The sequence below is a fragment of the Natator depressus genome, chromosome 10, assembly GCF_965152275.1.
Source record: "Natator depressus isolate rNatDep1 chromosome 10, rNatDep2.hap1, whole genome shotgun sequence".
NCBI classification, from domain to species: domain Eukaryota; kingdom Metazoa; phylum Chordata; order Testudines; family Cheloniidae; genus Natator; species Natator depressus.
In genome coordinates this window covers 13117044-13137239 of record NC_134243.1, presented here as the reverse complement: position 1 = coordinate 13137239, position 20196 = coordinate 13117044, and the positions used below count along the sequence as shown (strand labels likewise).

General features: G+C 40.7%; 2 protein-coding genes across 7 annotated transcripts in view; one reads left to right on the top strand and one right to left on the bottom strand.

The window, feature by feature from the left end:
• The window catches only part of CHLSN (cholesin), a 196280-nt gene that overhangs the window by 44397 nt on the left and 131687 nt on the right, over positions 1-20196 (bottom strand). The window contains exon 1 of one of the 3 annotated variants that reach the window (XM_074965242.1): positions 2728-2943. The exons of the other annotated variants lie outside the window; for them this stretch is intronic. The gene's annotated coding sequence lies outside the window, so the exon portion shown is untranslated. Of the gene's footprint in view, positions 1-2727; positions 2944-20196 lie in introns of those variants that run through there. 3 annotated transcript variants of the gene reach the window in all.
• The window catches only part of GPR146 (G protein-coupled receptor 146), a 67288-nt gene continuing 49924 nt past the window's right edge, over positions 2833-20196 (top strand). For all 4 annotated transcript variants that reach the window (XM_074965236.1, XM_074965238.1, XM_074965237.1 and 1 more), the window contains exon 1: positions 2833-3509. The gene's annotated coding sequence lies outside the window, so the exon portion shown is untranslated. The remainder of the gene's footprint in view (positions 3510-20196) is intronic.

The window sequence follows — 20196 nt, the reverse complement described above, 5'->3', positions numbered from 1 at the left end:
ACTGGACTACATGGCAAACTGAAAGTGGTTTTGTTTTTAACTAGATTTTTTTCTCATTACTTGCTTTCCAGAATGACCATTAATCTAAATCTCAGGCCACCTGACACTTAGATAATACTCAGGACATTATTCTAAAGGCCCATGATCCTTGCTCACCTGCTTCAGGATTCCCACCTTTACACTGTCACTGTTGTGTGATGGCAACAAAATGGAGTTTATTAAACTTGTGATCTCTGAAGAAAAGACTGTGGCAGGGGAACCTAATTTTTTATTCATACGGGCTTCCCAGTTATTACAAATTAGTCTCTGGGTCACAACTGTCTTGAGTCTGTGTTCTTTGTTACTTGTTCTGCGTGCCAACCCATTCTATGCGATGTCCTTGTCAACCCCTGGCAACAACAAGCACAAACAGAGCCAAATGGCTGCACATTTAGCTGCTGCATCATGGCCAAGAACATACAGATTTCTACTGCTGCAGAGTACTGTGTCGAGGCCACATTAGGCCATTAAGAATGTAGGAGAACTACTTGTGGCCCACTGATTGCAGTTCAGTGACCCTTACAGAACTGGAAGTGATTACAAAGAATGGGGAGGAACAGAGGATGAGGAGCAACACAAATGAGACACACCAGACACACAATGCTAAAGACAAGAAAGAGCACCACAAAATGGCATGAAAAAGGGAGGAAGCCAAATTCACCATTGATGCAGGTGGATCCAGCTCCACAAAAGTTGCATCCTTTTCTGCTAGCACACAGAAGACAACAAGGGAATGGAAGCCCCTGGGCAAGGATGAAGAGATATGACAGAGTTAAAGGAAGCACCAACAAAAGTTCAGATGAACAAATCTTAACATGAACAACAGCGATAAATATACTGAGGACACAACAGATTTCCCCAAAGAGGAAGATGAGAAAAGACTCCCACTTTGCTCCTAGCAGAAGCATTATACTGCCTTGGTCTTCGGTTTTAATCAGAGTTTTTCCCATTATTTTTAAACAGTGATGCCAAAAGGGGCTTGTTCACACAAGAGACCAAAAATATGATTAATTTCATTTTAAAATGAAGTCTTTTGCCACCCAATTTTAAAGTCAGAGTAGCTAAAACATTCAGTGTCTTCCCCCACACTCAAAACACCAAACACTGACAGATCTGTGGCCATTTTCCAGCTAAAACATTCCAGCACCTAAAAATATAATTTAACAGATGCAAAGAACCAGACCAAAGTTATACAACTCTCAAAAGCAAGGTTAATAATGAAAAGGTTGATAGATGATTTATTAATTGAGGTTTTGCCAGACAATTACACTGTAACTATAACTACAGAGACTACGTAAAAAACCTCACAATCTTACAAACTTCTTTAAACCATTTTCTATAGGTCACCACATTATCAACAGAGAAAGTATGAGCATAAATAGCATTTTAAGTTTCAGGAAGATACAGAGAGCAGACTTGAAATCAAAGTAGCCCCTCCCCCCCAATATACGCCTTTCAACAGATGGACATTTACTTTATAAAGAAAATTGATTTTTATTCGATTTTTAGGCCCGTAATAATATTCTTAGAATTCAATAAATATTTTAAAAAATGTACAAACACTATCTGGACAAAAGAAAAAATATTTTTAAAGTGACACATTGTACAAAGAAATAAACTGTTGTTTCTTTAAAAATAATTTTCATAAAAGCTAAATTGTTTGTACAATCTTACAACTCTTGGCAACAGAAACACTGGGATGAAATTACATTAACTTGATTTGGAAAGGTTTCTATAGATGCAATTCAGGCAGAAAAACCTCAAATAAGTGCTGCATAAAGCCAGATTTAAATAAGAACAAGCTTTTGTATCTTTCTGATCCAGGAAAGGATTCCTTCAGCTACTGTATACGTGAAGGGAGAAAAAGTGCATGCGTACACACACAGAGATATACAGTATCTTCTGTATCTCTCATACACAACAGGCAGGTATCATTTGCAACTAAAATTGAATTCAGCAGGCATGCAATTTCACTGGCATCAAAACATAGCCAATTAAAAGCTTTAACTATTTCATATATCTGCATACATGTTTCTGAAGAGTACACAAAATGTTATCAATAAGAAATGCTGAATAAGAAAAAAATTTAGTAAATTTAAATTAAACAGAAGAGTTTAAGTGCACATGGGAGAAAAATATTTGCAGAAACTATTATGTCAATTAAATTCCACTAGAATGTATGTTCCTTTAAAGTGATCTGTACTGAAACTGATCACGTTCTGAAATATGAATTAGTATTTTATTTCTCAACTTCTATCAGTCATACTGCAGTGTCATTATTCTGAACACAACACAGGCCTAAGGAACAACAACAAGCAGTCTTGCGAATGCAGCTTTGCTTAGCCTGTAACTATGGCACTGACAGGAATCTGTACATATCTGCAGTACTATTTTACTTATTCCCTTACCATGGTTTGCTTAATTAAACCAGCTCATTCTGATTAAATGGCAATGCAGCAGAAGACAGAACAAGGTCAGAAAAACATTTTTACCCGTTTATTTGGTACTCAGAATTGTAAAATTACTCCATCCTCTGCTAGCCGCCCCCCAAAAGAAATAAATTAACAGAATGGTTTTTAATAAAAGGAGCCTGAGATTGTTATGGAAACATTTGAATAAACAACATAGTATTCAGCACTTGCATCATCTTCAACAAAGTTATCTCTTTAAGGGTGCAAATAAAATTACCCCAAATATTGAACAGCTTCAGACTTAGGAAAGGTAGAAACAGAGAATAAGATGTTTTGAAGTTCTTGCTGGAGAAGAAAACAAGAGCTTGGTCTCCTCCAATGAAAGAAGTACCACAGAGAGTAGGCAAGTTGCCAGGCAAGCTCGGCAGCGTGACCACACTGCATTGAGTTTCTTTAATGAAAGCCAGGAAAGAACACATTACACAGTGTTTCTTCTGAGAGCTAGCTAGCCTCCAGTGATTGAAATCAATAAAAACAGTCGGCATGGGGCCCAGTGGGGGAAGAGAGAAATCTCTACTACAGCATTCAGTTTGCTTTCCACTTTCTCCGTCTTCCTAAAGTTAAACTTTGAACACCAAGATAAACTACTTCATTTTCAGCATTCAGAAGATTTTGAGGGGGTGGGGGGAAGACAGTGTTTTAATTTTCCTTCTGCTTTCTATGCTCCCTCTGCTCTCTTACGGAGTTCAGAAAATGAAAGGGTTGTTTTTAATTTGAATCCTGCCTGGAAGAACTTCTACAGACAAGTGCATCATCCTACACTTCAGAAAAGGGATGAATTTTACAGTGAAAGGATGTTAAGTGGTGAAAGAGAAAAGAAAAAATGGAATCTTATTCAGCAAAAAGTACACTCACTGGATAGAACGTCAACCACTGCTGTGAAAGCTTCTGAAACTGCATTCAAAAGAGTAAGACCAGTACAATACACAGTCTAAAGCAGCTGAAACTTATAAAAATACATGCTCAACGCAAAAGACAGGATCACAAGGAAAATAGAGGGTAAGTTGGAGCTGTTTTTAATGATTCGGTCTCTCAAGTTTGAAATCAGCAATGCACATTTCCACTGTAGTTTCTATAAAAAGTTTTAAGTGTTTTCTTGTTAACTCAACTCTTTGAGGACTGAATATTTAAAGTTACATACTATTTAAGCAATATGATTTATACCATTTTAAAATTCTGCTAGGTCACTGACCTTCACAGAGAATTATCAAATATCCACAGAATATATTTCCTTGGGTTTTTTTATTTAGTTTTGTTTATTGACAAGGTACAATCAGGCCATTATGCAACTCCACCCACTCCGTGTTCCATGCTCTCGGAGGTCTGTTTGCTATTTTAATTATGGAACACTACAGAGACCACAAGTTGAAACTGAACTGAATTTGAGAAACTGCCAGGAATGAAGCTCTATTATGGTAGATATGTATTTGTTTGACTTATTTTACAGAGCACTTAATCACCATAGCAGCTACACTACATACCTAAACTGAGTTCTGTGTGCTGATTTATAACATAAATTATAGCAAATTGTATATTTGTTGGTTAGTCTCAACTGACATCAAAGTGTACATATAAGGTATCTCTTAAAGGCATTTCTAAATCATTTATTATTACACCCAAGGTGGCTTTTTTTTGGGTTGGTATATTGTTTGAAAAATGTTACATGAGTACATTCAGCACTTAAACGTTCAGCCATAATAATTGACAGAACATTTCACAGGGAGATACTAGCAGAAAGTGGTACAGATAGATTACTAATGCAGCAAATCCTTCTACAAGATTTCAGTAATTTTAAATAAAATTTTCATTTAGATTAATGAGACTATGATAACAGATTGATCCTGACCACAGCAAGGATGAGCAAAAATACTGAGTGTGCAGCTTCTTTCATAGTGTTCCAGCAAGCGCAGGAGAGCCAGAGTACCTTATTGTGGGGGTACCCTTTGAGCAAGAACACCATACATGCCCTGTATGCTGGCTAGCACTTGCTGGTGACAGCAACATATATGCTGACTTACTGCAGGTGGGATGGGGGAGGAACTGGGTTCCTCTAAAGTCCCCTGAGGAATGTGTCGTGTGGGCTGGTGCAATAAGTATCCGCACCTCCCAGCACAATCCTGTACGTTATAGAGGGAGCATGCCTGAATGAGTGTAGGGGTGGAGGATGGGAAGAAGAGACTTTCTGTGCCTCCGCACTTGTGCTCCAGCTGGCTGAATTCATCCCTGGGTGCCTTAAAACACGCTTTCAAAGCAGGGAACCTCATTTATGTCAGGGATGGATTTTAAGAAATACTACATGATGGGAAGAAGCTCACTCTAACTGTTGGAAGCAAGTGAAAATTGAAAGTTTGTTTTTTAAAATCCTTTTGGTTAATTTTATTAAGCTAAGAAAATTACACTGGTGACAGTTTTAAAGAGCTGTATGACATTCTAAATTATCTTTTATAATCTTCTTAAAAATACAAATGTTTGACTATCCACCTTGAAGGACGATTTCTTAAGACAGAGTTAGGTCAGGTTTAGGTCCCGGTCATTTGTACAGTCATATTTTTGCATTCAAATGAAGTAACTATATGTGCAGATTAGTAGCTAGGTGTGCTATTATCTGCTTTGCTTGCAGAGCTGTGGGATTTTGTTGGTGCAACTGGTGCATGCACATTGTACAGGTGCACCCATTGTTCCTGCTTTGGAAATCTGGTCTCTTATGGCCACTTCACTTTTTTCATTACATGGAAATACAAAAGACATTCAATCCTGCAAGTTACCAGACTAACAACAGAATTTGGTTCAAGTCTCCAGAACTGAACTGAGGAGCTGTTACTTTTGCACAAGTATCTATTTAAATGTTTTTAAAGCACATATTTTTTCAATCAAATGTTGGAAATAGCTGAGGTAATAATTACTGAGGTAGCAACACATTTTAAAAATTATTTTCATTGTTCCAATCTTCAGCACTGTATACAAAAAAAAAAAAAAGATACTTGGCAGAGCAGCTGGTCAACATATAATTAAGTGACATCCATTAAAAATAAAAGAACAAGGTTACATACAATTCATGATGGTGACAATACTGCTAGCTTTTGACATCTGCCCAGCTACCCCAGATTCCACTCTTTCCCCTAACCACTCATCCAAATATGCTTTCCTTTGTCTTGTCCTTTGCCTCTGTAGGCCACCCTGAGCAAATGACAAAACCTAAGGTTAGGGGATGTTGGCAGTCACTCCCACAACAAGTGAACTACCACTTTTTCTACTACTCTTACAGCAAATATGCAGAGGGGCCTATATGCCACGTAAGTCCCACCTAAGCCTTCAAAATAGGGCTTAAGTAATACAAGTGGCTTGTGTCAGCCTTCTGTTTGAGGTGAATTTCACATACCCCTCACCACTCTTCTCTTAAGTAGAAGGAAAAGTAATGGCCTCTAGCTCTCCGAAAAGTCTAAGGCCTGCTCTACACTATTGAGTTAGGTTGACATAAGGCAGCTTATGTTGACCTAATTATGTCAGTGTACACACTACAGCCTTGCACCCTACTACACCGACATCATAACTCCACCTTCACGAGAGGTGTAGGGCTTATGTCAGTGTAGTTAGGGTGACGAAGTGTCCATGTAGACACTGTGGGTTACTTACATGGGCTGTTGACTGTCATTCTTGCTCACAGCTCGGCTGTCATTCCTGGGCGGGTGGGGGGCTCCAGTGAGAGCCTGGCTGCCCCCAGGGCTCCCCTCTCTGAACCGGGCTGCCCCCAAGGTCCTGGCACCCCGCTCGGAGCCAGGCAGCTGCCGGGAGCCCGGGTGGCTGCTGAGTTCCTGGTGGGGAGCCAAGAGCCCAGGTGGCTGCCATGCTGCTAGCAGGGAATGGGGAGTCTGGGGGTCAACTGGGCTCCCGGCAGGGAGCTGCAAATGGAGTTGAGAGCCTGGGTTCTCAGCCTCCCACACTGCCCCTCTGATGTCAGTGGAAATGCTCCTGGTGAGGACATGCACCACCGACAGAAGGATGGTAGCGTAGACATGAACCACCGCAGTAATTACCTACCCATTTAAAGAGCTAGGTAAACAGACTTGGCTGAAACATAATATCTGTCTATACTGAGTGGAGAAAGAATGTTTTAGACTCTTTCAGATTAACATGATCCAACACTTCTTGAATATCATAAAACTTCTGGACATCTTGGCCCAGATCCTCCAAGGTATTCAGGCATCTAGTTCGCATTGATTTGAATGGGAGACACTGAAATACCTTTGAGGATCTGTGCCCTCCTACTTATACTGGTGGTTCATGCTGATGGCATGAGATGGATTCAACTGAGCACTTTCAGTTTGTCCAGTGATGTCATTACACAGTGGAGGGACTCAAACTGATTGGTTTTCTCTAATTTATTTATTTCAATATACAGACAAGCTGTAATAAAAAATGGTTAGAAAGGGCACAATTTTCTTCTACATACGGAAAAGTTAATGAAGGCATGAGACTGTAATTATTAAATGAAAGATGATGGACAGTTTTCTCTAGGCAAGATAGGTTTCTGCAACTGCTGTATACAGAGTCCCGATATTTCACTTAGGAAGAAATTAATTGTTGTTGTAAAAGGTAATGAGTTTCGCATTTCTGCATACTTTTAAAAAAGTATCTACTTAATTATTAATCTGTCATCATTAGTCTCAGCTCCAGAATTCAACAGAATATGTAACTAGGAGAAATTAGTGTTTTGGGATTCATTCTCTACCTTTATCTCTCTAACTGTACATCCTTCCACCTAAATTAAGAGAAAGGATTACCTAATTGCAGAGTGACAAATTACTAATTTGAGAGAACCAGGACCTCTATAATTTGATTTATTAGGGACCTTTAAATAACTGTTGAAATATTCTATCATTTATTCCTTATAATTACTGTACTTATATGTACTTCTATTTGCCATAGCTCAAATATCAGACAAAAAACCAAAATGGACAAAAAAACCCAAATACTGTGGGCAATTTTACATTATGGGAATTTATTTTTTCGCACAATTAACTTGTTCTATAACCTCCCAATTCACTATTCTACATCTCTGATGTAAATTCTCACAGTAATAGCTAGAATACTGTGGACACAATTGTCCATCGCCCAGCATATTCAGACCAGTGCAAGCTTTGCAAAAAATCCTACCATTGTGAACTGTACCATTCAGAACTACCATACTCACCTTGCACACACTTTACAACAGGATAAATGCCTGCCTGTGGTCCAGGGAGATGGAGAATTGGGGGCCAATTTTAATCAAAACAAGGAACTACTGTGGGACCATGTTCCAGCATTTACATTTGACTTTGAATATGTCTAATAATAACTGGATACAAGTGATTCAGCCTCTCTCTGCTAATTTTTCTGTGGACGCGTTCTGTGCTCAAATGTATGTGGTTTCCATGGATTTCAATGGGAACGTTGTAAGCACACCTGAGACCTTGGAAATTTAAACTCAAGAAAACAAACAGCAAAAACTTCTGCTTATGGCTCATGCATTGAGCAAGATTTCTAAGAGTCTATACTAAACTTTCTTAGATTTTGTAGCTTCCTCTGGATCTGTTACTCTCTCATCCAGTCCAAAATTATCAACTCCAAATGGTTACATCTTATTAAAAGAATGATTGGTGGCAACTCTATAGCTAATGTAGACTGAATACTAGGCTGCATTGGTTTCAAAAAGAGATTCCTAGACATTTCAGGACCTGAGTAAAAGCTCCATCTCAGAACTGAGGTACAATTCCTGCCTTCTTCCATGATAAGAGAGGTTTCTCTTTGAGGAACCTTCATATGAAACTGCTTTAAAAACATCAGGACAGTAATAGAAGAATTGAGTTATCTTCATATAGAATTTGAACAGATTATGTACTTCTGTAGTGCACTCATAAGCTATAAGAGAAGGTCTCCTTGAAGGTCCTCAGGAAAAATATATCCATTTTATTCTGTATTTGAAATGCATTGGAATTAAAGAGTAATCTGTTCCCAAAATACCAAATTTCTCTATTAAGTCTTTCCATGTTTTCTGCTCTTGCTAGCTCTCTGATAACTGTCTGTGACACTAACCTGAAAACTCTCCACGTTTACTATATAGTACTAGAACACTAAAATGACATCTGTTTTTCATAGCGTCAGGTGTACCTTCATTATGTTTCTGTGAGGCAAAGCAGAAAATTGAAAACCAATTATGATTTAAGACCCCAAATTAAAACCTGTCGACTGTTTAGTAAAAATACTCAATAAAACTTGTTTGCCTTTCAACAGACATAATGAAGTAGTTTGCAGTGTTGTTATAGCCGTGTGGATCCCAGGACATTAGAGAGACAAAGTCGGTGAGTTAGTATCTTTTATTGGAAGAAGAGCTCTGTGTAGCTCGAAAGCTTGTCTCTTTCACCAACAGAAGTTGGTCCAATAAAAGATAGTCCATCTATCATCCATCTTGCCAGTCTAATGCCATCCATCTCATCCATCTTGCCAGTCTAATGCCTCTGGAACAGATCATTTTAAACGCAACTAGCATGAAAAGGATTTTAAAAACAGAGACAAAACAAAAAACAAATAAAAAAACCAAAACCACCCCCCCACAAACCACAGAACCAAAAAGAGTCAGTCTTTTTCAGTTATGCTAAAACTTATTTTATCCTCAAATGTCTTCTACCTCGCTACAGTACATTTTTAATTATAAAAATAAATATTAACTGTTTAATTCACAAGTATGGAAGTTATGTCCTGATTTCAATTTGGAACATCCTATTTCTGAAAATTAATCTTTACACCTTTGTTTTCTTTCAACTCATAGCTCATACTAGCTACAGTATCAAACAAATCCCTAAATGAATACTTACTACGCAAGGGGAAGAAATGTATATTGTAATAATTTTCTGTATTACTTATTATTTGCATTGTGATAGCATGTAGGAGTCATGGACCAGGGCCCCACTGTGTTAGGCTATGTACAAACAGAGAAGAAAAAGATGGTCAGTGCCCAGAGAGTTTACAGTCAAAGCATTAAACAAGACGCAACAGGTGGATACAGACAAAAAGATGGAGGAACACATGAAAACAATGAGACAAAGATGATCAGCATGATAGGCAGTGGTCTCAGCACACCAGCTCCCTATTCTTCGTTAACTTTTTTGTAGGCATCACAGCAGAGTTTAATGAGGAACTTGAAGGAGGTTACTTTGCAGATATTTATGGGTAGCTCCTCCCAAGTATGAGCAGCAGCATGGTCGGTGGTGGTGGCGGGGGGGGAAGCACATAGGTGCTTCTTAGAAAATTTAAGCAGTGGGTGCGGGAGGCTGGCATTATGGGCTGAGAGAGGCAAGAGAGTCGACATCCTGATAGTGAATGAAAGCTGAGAAAGTCTGTATGCTGTGCAGAAAAAATAAGCAAAAGTTAGATGTAGCATGGATGTGAAGACCTAGAAGGAGGCCCGAGTCAAAGATGATGCCCAGGTTACAGGCCTGAGTGACAGGCAGGATAGTGGTGTTGACCACACTAACAGAGAAAGGAGGTAATGGGGCGGGCTTGGGAGAGAAGATTAGGAGTTCTGTTTTGGCCATGTTGTACTTGAGCTGATGGCTAGACATCCAACAGGAGATGTCAGACACAGGCATAGACTGTAGTTTGAACAGAAGGAGACAGGTCTGGAGTAGAGAGGTAGATCTGTGAGTCATCAGCATACAGATGGTAGTTGAATTTGTGTTTGTGGACAAGATTACCCAGAAATAAGGTGTAGAGGAAGAATAGAAAGGGACCAAAGGCAGAGCCCTGTGTAACCCACAGAGAAAGTTGGAGCGTGGATGAAGGGGATCCTCCAAAGAACTCACTGAAAGAGTGATTAGAGAGGTAGGAGGAGAACCAGGAGAGGCCAAAGTCGCTGAAGTGAAGGGAGTACATGATTTCAAGACATGGTTGATAGTGGCAAAGGCAGGGGCAGGTTAAGGAAGATGGGAATAGAGTACTGGCTCCGAGATTTAACTAGCAAGAGGATATTAGAGCCTTTGGCGAGAGCAGTTTCAGTGCAGTGCAAGGGGTAGAAACTAGATTCGAGAGGGTCTCGGATGGAATTGGAGGGGAAGAACTCCAGACAGTGATTGCTGACACCATGTTCAAAGAGTTTAGAGAGGAAAGGGAGAAGAGAGTTGGAGCAGTAGTTGAAGACAAGCCCAAGGGAGAGTGAAAGCCATACTGTATTTTGTCACTCTTGGAAGAAATTGGTGAGATCGTGCGCAGAAAGAGAAGTGGCGGTAAAAGGAGAGCAGGGTTCAAGGAGTGAGTAAAGACGGTGATGAGGCAGCTGGGATGGTGAGCGTGGGGTTCAATTAAGCTGGAGAAATAGAGTTGTTTAGCAAGGAACGTGGCATAGAGAAGTGGCAGGAACAGGAGAGAAGAATCCCAATAACCCCACCAACATCTGATCCATGGAGGGGCATGTGAGAAAAGGAGAGACCTTCACAGGAGACAAGAGAGGGTACATGCACATGCAGTGTCTGATGAGGGATTCAGGTCTCTGTGAGAGCCAAGAGACAGAGGGAGTGAGATAGAAAGTGGATGACTGAAATAATTTGAGAGACCGAGAGGGCATTTTAGATACAGCAAGAAAGGGGAGGAAGGCAGGGAGGGAGGAGGATAGGCGTTATGTTAGGAATAGTGGCAGGAGAGGGGTAGAGGTGGTGGTAGAGACAGGTGTGGGAGGTGGAGAGGGTGGGGATGGAGGGAGCACCACGGTTGGGGCAAATGTCATCAGAAGTCAGCAGGCAGCAGACGTTGTGCTTGTGGGATCTGCATTTGTGCTGGTGGGAGGAGAGGGGAAGAGAGCAGGTGGGAACTGCTGGGTGGTAAGAGGGATGGGGAAATGGAGCGAGTAGGCGGTAGGAAGGGGGAAGGATCTATGATGCAGAAGAGGGGTGTGGTAAGAGTCACGGGGCAGTGAGCAGATGGACCAAAAGGAAAATAATAGAAGATGTTATGAAGGTAACGCTAGCACAGCTGTCCTTCAAGTAGCTGGGGATGTGTTGCCTCTTCCTGCTAGGGAGGGAGAAAAAAGAAGCAGGGCTGCACCACTGGGAAGTCTGAGGGGAGGGGACCAATGGGAAGTGGAGCAGCTCACCAGTGCACAAGTTAGAGCAGTTTTCATACCAAATAAACCTCACGTTTTCAACAGCATTACATAAACATTTCTTCTTACACCAAGGAGACAAACAAATTATTTCTGGATAATATCTATTTGGTCTTAAGTGATTTGTTTGTTCAATTCTTTTCTTCCTTTAGATGATGTCCTTTGGCAGCCTGAGCTATTATTTCCTGGATCACAGGGTTTAACTATTCAGCAAATGCATTGACATCTTGCCCAAAGAAAACTGCAAAGCAAATCCAGGAAACACAAACACTAGCAGCCAGGGAAATAACTAGAATCCAAGTGGAGTTCTAAGCTTTTCTAGCTGTCTCAATTTCTCTCTGTAGTGCCAAGATGCTGGCTTGCTTTCTGCATTTTAAAGTGGGGTTGTGATCAATAAAACCTCCACCCCCAGCCCTTGCAATATCTGCTCCATGTAGTCAGAAGATTAAACAAAAGGAAAGCACCCATCAGAAACAATCACTTCTGTTCGTTTTTTTTAAAGGATTCATAGAATCATAGACTTTAAGATCAGAAGGGACCATTATGATTGTCTAGTCTGACCTCCTGAACAACACAGGCCACAGAATCTCACCCACCCACTCCTGTAACAAACCTCTAACCTATGTTTGAGCTACTGAAGTCCTCAAATCCTGGTTTAAAGACTTCAAGGTGCAGAGAATCCTCCAGCAAGTGACCTGTGCCCCACGCTGCAGAAGAAGGTGAAAAACCCCCAGGGCCTCTGCCAATCTGCCCTGGAGGAAAATTCCTTCCTGACCCCAAATATGGCGATCAGCTAAACCCTGAGCATGTGGGCAAGACTCACCAGCCAGACACCCGGAAAGAATTCTCTGTAGTAACACAGACCCCACCCCATCTAACATCCCATCACAGGCCACTGGGCATATCTACCGCTAATAGTTGAAGATCAATTAATTGCCAAAATTAGGCTATCCCATCATATCATCCCTTCCATAAACTTATCAAGCTTAGTCTTGAAGCCAGATATGTCTTTGCCCCTACTGCTTCCCTTGGAAGGCTGTTCCAGAACTTTACACCTCTGATGGTTAGAAACCTTCGTCTAATTGCAAGTCTAAACTTCCTGATGGCCAGTTTATATCCATTTGTTTTTGTGTTCACATTGGTACTGAGCTTAAATAATTCTTCTCCCTCCGTGGTATTTATCCCTCTGATACATTTATCGAGAGCAATCATACTCTTGCTTGCTACTTTTGGGTGGCTAGCAGCACAACCGTTGTTAAACTGCAGAGAACTGCAGTGCTCTAATAATAAAAAACAGACTGTATGATTGGATTCAAAGAAAATTTGACTTTTGTTATGAGAGGGTAACATTACCAAAGTAAACTAAGGTTTTTAGTTGATAGACTTCCTCTCTTCCTGCAGTTTAGAAGAGCAGTATTATACTAAACTGATGAATATATTAAACTAAAGTAGAACTTCAATCCTTAAGTATTTTTTGTGAGCAAATTTTTTTTAAATTGATCCGTCACATCTAGGGTTTTTTTTTTAATACCACTGATGGCTTAATTTTAATAAAATATGATATAATTAAGAACCGAGCCCAATAGACATAATTTTATATTTACATATACTAAAATACAACCGTATATGGGTAATGTGATTGAAGTGATTAAAACTGCTCTGTTCTCCATTTACTATCTGTTGCCATCCTTTGCTTTTTCCCTTGTGCTTTTCCTCTCATCTCATTCCCACTTAGTGCAGGTCTACACTACCAGTTAAGTCGATTTAACTTATGTCACTTTAGGGGTGTGAAAAAGCACCTCCCCCCAAGCAATACAAGTTTCACTTTGTCCACACCGGCACTATGTCAGTGGGAGACGCTCTCCCATCAACATAGCTTACGTTTCTCACCAAGATGGAGTAATTATGCCGACGGGAGAGCGCTGCATCAGTGCAGCTACACCAATGTAGACTTAGAATCATAGAAAATCAGGGTTGGAAGAGACCTCAGGAGGTCATCTAATCCAACCCCCTGCTCAAAGCAGGACCAACCCCAACTAAAGCATCCCAGCCAAGTCTTTGTCAAGCTGGGCCTTAAAAACCTCTAAGGATGGAGATTCCACCACCTCCCAAGGTAACCAATTCCAGTGCTTCACCACCCTCCTAGTGAAATAGTACTTCCTAATATCCAACCTAGACCTCCCCCACTGCAACTTGAGACCATTGCTTCTGGTTCTGTCATCTGCTGCCACTTGCCCTTAGAGAAGTTCCATCTCTGAAGTGCTAATTCAGCTCAGTATACTACTGGAAGCCAGAGGCAGTGCCAGGTTGACTGAGGTTAAAATCAAGTAACAGGTTAAATATGCTGCATTATATAAACAGAGCATGTAATAATTACTGAACTGAGGAATTAGAATGGATCTATACTTATTATTTACTGAGCATGGAGAATGTGCTTTGTGCTGTACAAACCAGAAGAAGATAGTCCTCAGTACAATCAGAGTTTGAAAGACGTTACCGGGGTGCTGGAACAATTTGTACAGTGGGGGTGCTGAGAGCCATTGGACCAAACTGTAAACCTTGTAATTGATGGAAACACCTTCAAGCCAGGGGATGCTGCAGTATCCCTAGTTCCAGCACCTATGGATGTTACCCAATGAGAGGAGGACTACATCTATCCCATCTCAAATCTATATAATGTTCTTGAGAGATCTGCATCCAGCTACCTCGTGACTAGACATTTTCGGACACTGCTGCATGTTAGTTATTCCTCTAAAGCAGGGGTGGCCAACCTGAGCCTGAAAAGGAGCCAGAATTTACCAATGTACATTTCCAAAGAGCCACACTAATACGTCAGCAGCCCCCATCAGCTCCCCCCGACCCCGTGCCTCCCGTCCACCGGCAGCCTCGCCAATCAGCGCCTCCCCCTCCCTCCCCGCACTTCCCGATCAGCTATTTTGTGGTGTGCAGGAGGCTCTGGGGCCGGGGGAGGAGCGAGGGCATGGCAGGCTCAGAGGAGGGGGTGGGAAAGGGGGCAGGGCCTGTGGCAGAGCCAGGGGTTGAGCAGTGAGCATCCCCCAGCACATTGGAAAGTTGGCGCCTGTAGCTTCAGCCCTGGAGTTGGTACCTATACAAGGAGCCACAAATTAATTTCTGAAGAGCAGCATGTAGCTCCAGAGCCACAGGTTGGCCACCCCTGCTCTAAAGGAATGCAATAATATTTTCACCTTTAGCTGTTTTGTAATTAAGTCAGTGTCAGGATGATAGAATACGAAGTAGTGATATACTGAGCTATAGATATCCTTTCTGGTTAAAACGCACTCAGCTGAAGATGTGTTGCCACAATATGAAAATGATGTACAGCCGCCTAAAATGCCTGTTTTTATCTGCAATGCAGCCAAAATATCTTTAATAAGAGTCATTTATGTATCTTAGGGGAGGGAGAGGAGTACAGGGAAAAAAGATAATGAAAGTGGAATAAATACTTTCAAAGTTTATTGGACATAATAGTTCACACAGAAAAATTTATATTTTCTTCAGTAAATAAGATAGCCTAGTAATTGAATTTTGTTGTATTAACTTAGCTCTGACTTATAAATGTAGTTTTTTTCATTTAAACATATTACATTAGGCATATGCAACCTATTTAATATAACTTTGGCTAATTAATGGAAAATTGTAATTGTAACCATCCTTTATACTTCCAATTCCTTTACAAAAAAATTACCACATTTTTGGTATTAAAAGGGTACTGTAATATTATTAGGCTTTTCTTTAACAAACCAGTAAAATGTGAAACATTCAAATATATTATTTTTAAAATATATGCATCCGGTAATGGGCATTATTAAAAATTGCACACATACATTTATCAACCTGATTTTCATAATGAGGAACTTATGTTTTGTACAAAGTGCTTAGACGAATTAGTATAGACTTAATGACATAGAACAGAAAAGTGTTCAGGTTCAAATTCTCCAATTCCTCAAACATTAGACTAACGATTTTCTTCTAACATTAAATCAATATTTGAACAGTAGAGCAAATATTTGAAATGCAGCTAGTTAGTTACCTATTACAGAGAACAAACTGAACTTAAATGATTTCTTTCCCTAGAAATGCTGAACAACATCTGGATTTAGTTCAGAATATTTCAAAGAATTTATATATTTTACTTTACTCTCAAATTAGAACCCTTCTAGATATTATTGTTATAACACCATTGGTGTACAGGCTGCCTAATCATGAAGAAAGACATTTAGTTCCCTGAGGATACTGGTCTGATTTGGACATTCACATTACAAACCCTGCTAGTGCCAAGTACTCTTCACTTAGCAGAATCAAATGACTAAGCAGCAGCAGAGCCAGTTCAGACAACACTGCCAAACCAGTAGTCACAGAGAGCCTCTGGCTCCTGAGTGTACCATCCTACCAGGGACAGGCTGAAATGTTAGTACCATGTTTACTACTCATGCTCCAGTGCTGTATGCTGTGGAGTACAAGCTGGTTTGTGATGATGAAGCTCTGCAGTGTTAATAATTTAACTTCATGAGGATCACGTCTCCCTTTTTATCATGACCTGGCTAGGTCACACTGATACTGTCCTTCTAATTCCCTCATCTTTCTGTTTAACAGGAATCCTCCATCCACTATTTCCCCAGTTACTCCCTCCCACAAACACACACAGCATTTCTGGATGCATTCCATATTCTCTCCACCTTGTGGAGCGGTACCCTCCCATAGTTGCCAGGCACAGAAGTTTAATACAGGTGAAGTGGAGATCACACAATGAATGCTAGACTGTTCAACTGGGAGCATAATTATATGCCATAACTAGATTTACTTGTGCCAGCTGTGAGGATCAGGCACAAGAGCAATAGCAGATAGCACTAATAGGCGTCATTATTTGAAGGAAAGGCAAAAAGAGTGGGCTTAAGTTTGAAAGAGAAGAGGACACATTTCAGACATTTGTTATCAAAGGCTAATCATCTGGATGAAAATAATAGATAACTGGTATCTGGTCTAAGTACAAAGGAGTTACACCTGAGACTATAACTACTGTTCCTATACTTGCAACTGACAGCAGCAGATTAATTTATATTATTTTTTCAACTGCTAACACAAGAAAATGTTAGTATAATAAAAGATGCCCACAGTCAAATATTTTAAAACTGAATTTTATCACGCTTGACTAGAAAATTGGTCATGTTAAAGACGCAAATTAATGCTGCAGCTTAGGTACCGTTGATACATTGTGTAAGTTTAAGTCTCCATTAAATTCAAAAACGACAAAGAAAAAACAGAGAAACTTTTCACTGGTGAAATGTCATATAACTTTGGTTTGTTTTGTTTGCTTGTTTTTAAAGAGGGAGGCAAACATTGACTGCAAAATAAAATGAAAGTAGAAACGTTCATACTAAAATCTTAACAAAATATGTAAGATAGAAAAGAGATAAAACAAGTTAAAAGTGTAATCTCAGGTACAGTTTAGCTCCAGTTTAAGGCAGCACAACCACAAGGGAGGAAAACTATCACCTGTTAATTCTTAATGAACAGTGAACTTGAAATACCTTCTAAATTAAACTATTAGGATTTGGTTACAGTAACTCCTCACTTAAAGTCATCCAGGTTAACGTTGTTTCATTGTTACGTTGTTGATCAATTAGAGAACATTCTCCTTTAAAGTTGCGCAATGCTCCCTTATAACGTTGTTTGGCAGCCGCCTGCTTTGTCCACTGCTTGCAGAAAGAGCAGCCCATTGGAGCTAGCTGGTGGGGGCTTGGAACCAGGGTGGACCGGCAGCCCCCCTATCAGCTCCCTGCTCCCCTAAGTTCCCTGTGTGGCAGCTGCCCAGCAGGCCGGCAGTTCAGCTGTCCCTCCCCACACTGCCACGTGTTGCTCCTGCCCTGTGCCTTGGAGTTGCTCCCAGGAGCCTCCTGCTTGCTGGGGAGGGGGAGGTGGGGGCTGAGGGGGAGGAGAGGAAGCAGGGGGGAAGAGGGGTGCTAATGTCAGGGTGTGTATCCCTGTCTGCCATGCTGTCTCCCCTTCCTCCATTTGTGCTGCCTTGTAGACTGTGAGGCTACATTAACAACAATGTTTTAACCCTTGAGGGCTCAGCCGAGTGCTAGTTCATCATTTAACAGTAAGGCATCCCCTGGGAAATATCCCACCCTCTGACTTCACCACCTCAACCAAGCTTCACAATTATCATTGCTGTGCACAGTATTAAATTGTTTGTTTAAAACTTAAAGTGTGTGTGTGTGTGTGTGTGTGTGTGTGTAGTCTTTTGTCTGGTGAAAAAAATTTCCCTGGAACCTAACCCCCCATATTTATATTAATTCTTATGGGGAAATTGGATTCACTTAACATCGTTTCGCTGAAAGTCGCATTTTTCAGGAATGTTAAACGAGGAGTTACTGTATTAGAAATCTAAAGGGGTGGGGGGCAGAACCCAGCCTTTTCCAATAAGATCTCAGATTACCCTTACAACCTCAATGTCAAGCTTGCTTGTACACCCTTAATCTACTCAAGGAGGTACAGTACTGCCACAGCTGGTATTTTGTTTAATCCGTTTATTCATCTTTTCATTTAAATAAAAACAATGATTGACATCCCACATGGAAAGTTTGCAGAAACACAATAGGTTCAAAATTGCATCCAGCCCCTTCTCTTCTGGGCAGTCCGATAACTCCCTTATTGTTTCCTTGATGGCCTTATTGCAGCTTTTTAGAATAAAGTTTTCATTCCCAGCTTGAAACAAGAACCTCATGTTTCCAGTATCATAAAACGTGCATATATTTAGAGTTTTTCATGACCCTGATTGATAAATGAATAGACAACTTGTAAGTATTTAGCCAATCTCTTATATACTAAAGTAACTGTGGACTTTCTCCAGTTATATTAGTCAAGCACTAAGTTCCTAACTGCATTTTGTTAGCTACCATGAGGTTCAGGGTAGTTGGTTGTCACTTAAGGTCTGATTCGACAAACTCTTTCTGATAGAAGAATTACTTCAAACAGTTACTGTATGGAATCTAATTATTCTGAAGGGCTGATTAGAATTACTTATATGAGTATGGGTTTGCAGACTGTATCTTTATTTTGCCACTACCAGTAGTTCATCTATTATGAATAAGGTTACTTTTTTTTTTTCATAGAAAATGTTAATAAATGTCCTAGCAGAGGTGTGGGAAAACAAGGTTGTGTCTCAGAAGGAGGGAGAAGTGGGGACCCATGGGAGGGAGCCATGCTTGACTGCAAGCCCATGAGTACTCACCCCGAGCAACAGCTCCTATCCCGGGGGGGCTGGGCCCAGCTCCCCACTTCAGGAGTTGCAAGCTGGCACATGTGATTGCAGTGCCACTCAAGTTTAGCATGTCCACCTCTTCACAGGGGAAGAGGGAGGGGCAGAGGGTGAACTCCGATTGGTGTTATGACCATGTAGGCCAGCTTGCAGTGCCAGCCAAATTTGGCCCTCCATCTCTTCCTCATCATCAGTGTGTGTGTGTGTGTGGGGGGCATATGCACCAAACCTGAGTGTTGCTGCAACATGTGGGCCAAGTCGCAATGCCCGGAGAGGAAAGAAGATCCTAATGTATGTGTGGGGGGGGGGGGGGGGAAGGGGGGTGTGTGTCGGGTCACAGACTTTATTCAAATTCACTATTACCATGAATACCATGACCTTCCTGCCAAAATCATAGACTTAACTATGAACTCTAACTTAAGTCAAGTGGTATGTTGAGTCTGTAAAACTAATTATTAAAGACGCAGTTCATTAAATGAAATGACAACATACACTCTGAATAGGTTAAAATATATTTGAAAGTAGAGGCATAAAGAGATATCATAAACTCAAGTTTGCTTTTGCCAATTAGTAAACAATACTGAAAACATGAAACCACAAAACCCATTGTAATTATTACAGAGACAGAAAGTCATGCAGCATTTCTATGGCACTTTCTACTGACTGCTCACCAGAACTAAAGAAACTAGAGGAAAAAAGTTTACTTACCCTACAGTAACCGATGGCTCTTCAAGATGTGTTGTCCACAGGTTTTGCACTCTGGTGTGCATGTGCCCCATAAACACATGATCAGAATCTTTTTGAACAGCACATGGGGTCACACATGCAGTCTGTATGACAGGTAGCAACCTGTAGCCGAGGGCATAAAGGGCAAAATGGCTGGAAATGCCCTTCAGTTCCTTTGCTAAAACAGAATCCATTTGACCCAGGACTCTGCAGTACGGGGAAAGGAGTGCAGGTTGTGAAATACATGTGGACAACATATCCCAAAGAACAACAGTTATTGTGGGCTAAGTCATTGTTCTTTCTTCTTCAAGTCCTGAAGGTAGGTGTTTATAGTCTATTGAAACAACAAGTGTAAGACAGCTCTCCAAAGTGGGTGACAGATCTCGAGCTGTCTACCAAGGAGTAGCACCAGCTACTTATGCGGTTCACAGGGAACAATATGCAGTAAAGAGGGGTCATTTGCTGGAGGATTCTCTGCTCCTTGAAGTCTTTAAACCACGATTTGACGACTTCAATAGCTCAGACATAGGTGAGAGGTTTTTCGCAGG